The sequence below is a fragment of the Alosa sapidissima genome, chromosome 11 (assembly GCF_018492685.1).
Source record: "Alosa sapidissima isolate fAloSap1 chromosome 11, fAloSap1.pri, whole genome shotgun sequence".
Classification (NCBI taxonomy): domain Eukaryota; kingdom Metazoa; phylum Chordata; class Actinopteri; order Clupeiformes; family Clupeidae; genus Alosa; species Alosa sapidissima.
Window position 1 is genome coordinate 23658721 of NC_055967.1, and position 5000 is coordinate 23663720.

General features: G+C 45.0%; 1 protein-coding gene across 8 annotated transcripts in view; it reads right to left on the reverse strand.

The window, feature by feature from the left end:
• Positions 1–5000, reverse strand: part of shank3a (SH3 and multiple ankyrin repeat domains 3a) — a 217117-nt gene that overhangs the window by 34510 nt on the left and 177607 nt on the right. The window lies entirely within an intron of this gene.

Consider the following 5000-nt stretch of genomic DNA (forward strand, 5'->3'; position numbering starts at 1 on the left):
CATTTCCAATGTGTATCGTCAGTTGGCGACACTTAGAGGCAATGCAGCGCAACAACATTAGTTGATCGCGAGTCTAGGCCTTTATTTGCACAGTATATTAAAAATGATAACACTTTGAAAGTAGGCCTATGTTTCTATATAAATGGACATGCAACATGCTCAAATTCTACTAAGTTATGCAACAACCTATCTATAATGACAACTGTAGACTTATTAGAGGATACGAATTAAAAGGTAATGTGAAACCTATAGTCTACACATATAGATAGTATAGATAGGCTGTCTAATAAGCGCGGATATAAGCTATTTCCCTTAGTGTGATTGACTGCATAGGATACTTTGACTTTCCTCGAGTAAGCATTCACATTAGCCTATTGTTGTCACACTTGTGTGCAAATATAGGGATATGATATGATCCAGAAATCGTAATGTTGTGGCGATGTGTCCTGGATCAACTTTGTTTATTCCACCTCGAGTGCGCGATGCGTGGTAGCCTACTTGGACACCATTGATTTAATGTTTTTTTTTTATTAATGCAGTTGTGTTGTAATGGTTCAAATGCATCAAACCCAGTTATGCGAACCCTGTCACCTACTTGCAGACTGACCAATAATTCTGCCACGGTCTCTGACCCTATAGCTAGCCACTGCTACGCTCTGCCACTACTGTTTTTTTGTTTTGTTATTAATTACAGATGATAAAGACGTAAGATTCTTGCCATTTCGTCGGATAAACACTTCTACCTCGCATTCGCTGGAGATAAACTTTTTTTAAAATTAATTTGATGATTTCAATTATTAAACTTTGGAGCAGGTTCGAGTATGAATGGATCCACAAATGAGTTTTCATTGTTATTAATATTGCGGGATAGGCCATTTTGTCTTCGCAGAGGTCTGCGCTCTCGAGTGGCCTTCTAGTTAGCATATTAAAATGAGTGTGATTGAGGGAGGAGAGAGGGTGGAGTGTAATGCTCGTGCATGTACGCTTAATTTCACGTTAATTGGGATGTACAAAGAAAAGCTGCGTGGAATGCTGCGTACGCACAGTTTCATACATCAGGATTTTTTTGTGCGTACGCTACTTTTCAGGTTTGCACGTACGCAATGTTTTAGTATGAAATCCACGCAAGTCTTTGTACATGAGGCCCCTGATGTCCTTTCAGTATTTTACAGGGTGGGCAGGTTTTGCCCTTCACACATTAACATTCTGCTAATGAATGCTGATTGGTCAGTGAAGATCCATAGGCTTCCATTCATTTTGAGCTCGCTCGCGAATGCCCTCTAGGTTAACTACAGCTAGTTTCGGAAACAGGAAGTGAGAGAAAGCTCTCCTCCAATTAGAAATTATCTGGGAGAGGCTGGCCCTTACGTTGACCTATGAGGGGGTAAGAGGTCAAACAGGTGGGAGCCCAGACTGTCCGGCACAACAAAATGCACGGCTACCCTGGTCAGCATTTAGCAATTAGCTAGTTAGGTGGGCTAGTGTTTAGTGTTTAGGGTTAGCCTCTATGCTCTCTGTCTCTTCACTCGGTCACACCTCCACTTACCCAGACCCCACTGAGCCCCTGGGAGTCTGCACTGGAAACCCCTGAGACAACTTCCTGTGTGATACAGTGCAGCAATGTCAGATGGCACCAAGTGCAGAATATCACACGCACATACGTACACACAACAGTGCCAGACAGACACACACCACTATCGTGCATGGTAGAGTGTTTGCGTGTTTGTGTGTGTCTGTGAGTGAGCGTGTGTTTTTGTGTCTGTGAGTATGTGAGACATGTATGTGTGTGTGTGTATGTGTGTGTGTGTGTGTGTATGTGTATGTGTGTGTGTATTTGCTGAGGGAGTGACAGATCTGACAGACGGATAGCTTAGTGGTGTGTTTGTGTGTGTTTGTGAGTGTGTGTGTGTGTGTGTATGTGTGTGTGTGTCGAGGCGACTGGAGGCTTGTTTACGCTGCCTGCTTGCTGTAGGCGGGGAGTGGCAGCAGCTTAGTGGTGTGTGTGTGTGTGTGTGTGTGTGTGTAGAGGCTTGTTTATGCTGCCTGTTTGCTGTAGTTGGGGGGTTGCAGCAGCATCAGTTGATAGAGATGGATGGACTCCCTCCACAGAGTAAGCGCATGGAGCGACAGAGAGACTCACACACACAGACACACACACACACACACTCACACACACACTCACTCTCTCTCTCTCACACATACAGACGCACACACACACACTCACACTCAAACACACACACACACACACACACACACACACACACACACACACACACACACACACACACACTCTCTTTCTCTCTCTTACACACACACACACACACACTCTCTTTCTCTCTCTTACACACACACACACACACAGACCCTCAGCAGCACAGACACACACACACACACACATACACACACACAAACATCCACAGCAGAATAAGTGCACGGAGCAACAACACACACACACACACACACACACACACACACACCCTCAGCAGAGTAAGCACATGGAGTGACAGAGACTCACATGCACACATATACACACACATACAGACACACACACACACACACACACACACACACACACGCGCGCGCACACACAAACACGCGCACACACACATACACATACACACACATGCATATGCACAGCAGAACCCTAACACACACACACACACTCTCAGCAGAGTAAATGCACAGAGCGACATAGAATGCCTCTCTCCTTCTACCTCGCTCTTTATCTCCCTCTCACCATCATTCACTGCTGTGTACACACACACACACACACACACACACACACACACACACACACACACACACACACACACTGGGCAGCATTAGCAGAACTCCACTCATTAAATTCCGTCAGCTCTATATCCCACTCACTAAACTCCACAAAACACTGTCTGTCACGACTCAGGCTGCGCAACACACACACACGCACACACACTTGTAGAGGTACAGACATGTACACAGATTCCTGTGCACACCCAAATGGGTCTAGTAGAGAATCTTCTCTCTCATATACACAGTTTTAGTATAGCACAATGTAATGTAGAATTTCCTCTTCTCTTTCGTGTACACACACACACACACACACACACACACACACACACACATATACACACAGTTCTCTATGTGATGTACTCTGTAAAAGGTACAATAGCAAAAATGAGAATCCCTCTTCAAAAGATGAATCACCGAGCAGCTCTGAGTTCACCAATCAACAACCAGTGATGAAATGAAAGTAAAGCGTTTGTATCAGATGTAGTTACCACAATGACCGCGGCGCTACAGCTACTGTAGAAAAAACAATACCAATAGCAGTAGCAAGGCCAGCAAACACTGAAGGAAAAGCCTCTGCCTCCTTGCGATCGAAGAGTTTAAACATCACTGTTGCATATAATTAATATTACTGTTGCATAGAATTAATATCACAGTCGCATACAATTAAATATCATTGTCGCATTTATTTATATATTTGTTTGTTTATTTGATGGGGACCATGCTCATTAATTGACAGACAAAAAAATCTGTAAATAAGCCGGAGTTTGCCGGGAGTACTAATTTTCATCTTTTGTCCCTACCCAGCAAACAGTCCACCTAGAATAGAATTGATATCACTGTACAGCCTAGAATAGAATTAATGACACTGTACAGCCTAGAATAGAATTAATATCACTGTACTGGCTGCCCAGAATTCAGATTTAAACACTAATGTTTAACTAGACTAAAAAGACTAGATTACTGTCCTATAGAATGAAACAACTCTGTCCTACAGAATGAAACTCCTCTGTTCTATAGAATTAACCCCTCTGTTCTATAGAATTAACCCCTTCCTGCCTGGACACGCCCCTTTTCCCTTCATACTCTGTGAGAGATGTCATCACACACCCTGCTGAGTAATGCACTCTCTTGCCCTGGGCCTAAGTGAAGGAGCAACAGGAGGAGAGACGTGGAGTGAGTGTGTGTGTGTGTGTGTGTGTGTGTGTGTGTGTGTGTGTGTGTGTGTGTGTGTGCAGTGACGAGATGAGAGCTGTAAGCAGGAGGAAGCTCATTAGCGCATGTGAACAGGACTCTTTTGTGAGCCCAGCACAGTCAGGCACAAAAGCACAACAGCTTGAGCCAGTGCACACAGCCTGCAGTAGGGCCGGCCCACCTGCAGGGGGCAGCACCACAGCACAGCACAGCAGCAGAGTTCTCCTCTAACTACAGTCTACTGACAGACAAACAGAGGAGAAGGACAGAGAGGAAGAGAGAGAGGAAGAGAGAGGAGACAAGAGGAAGAGAAAGAGAGAGGAAGAGAGAGACAGAGAGGTAAAGAGAGAGGGAGAGAGAGAGAAAGAGAGGAAGAGAGAGGGAGAGAGGAAGAGAGAAAGACAGGAAGAGAGACGAGAGAGAAAGAGAGGAAGACAGGAAGAGAGAAGAGTGAGAAAGAGAGAGAAGAGTGGGAGTAAGAGGAAGAGAGAGAGAAGAGAGGGAGGAAGAGAGGAAGAGAGACAGAAAGAGGAACAGGTGAGACTGAGGGAATGATTGAGAGACAGACAGACACCTAGAGGTGGAGGTGTAGGTTACCTGTATGAGGTGTAGGTGTAGGTTACCTGTATGAGGTGAAGTTGGTGTAGGTGTAGCTACCTGTATGAGGTGTAGGATACCTGTATGAGGTGAAGGTGTAGGCTACCTGTATGACATGTAGGTGTAGGTGTAGGATACCTGTAAGAGGTGAAGTTGGTGTAGGTGTAGCTACCTGTATGAGGTGTAGGTGTAGCTACCTGTATGAGGTGAAGTTGGTGTAGGTGTAGGTTACCTGTATGAGGTGAAGGTGTAGGCTACCTGTATGACATGTAGGTGTAGGTGTAGGCTACCTGTATGAGGTGTACAGTAGTTAGGTGTAGCTACCTGTATGAGGTGAAGTTGGTGCAGGTGTAGGCTACCTGTATGAGGTGTAGGTGTAGGATACCTGTATGAGGTGTAGTTAGGTGTAGGCTACCTGTATGAGGTGAAGTTGGTGTAGG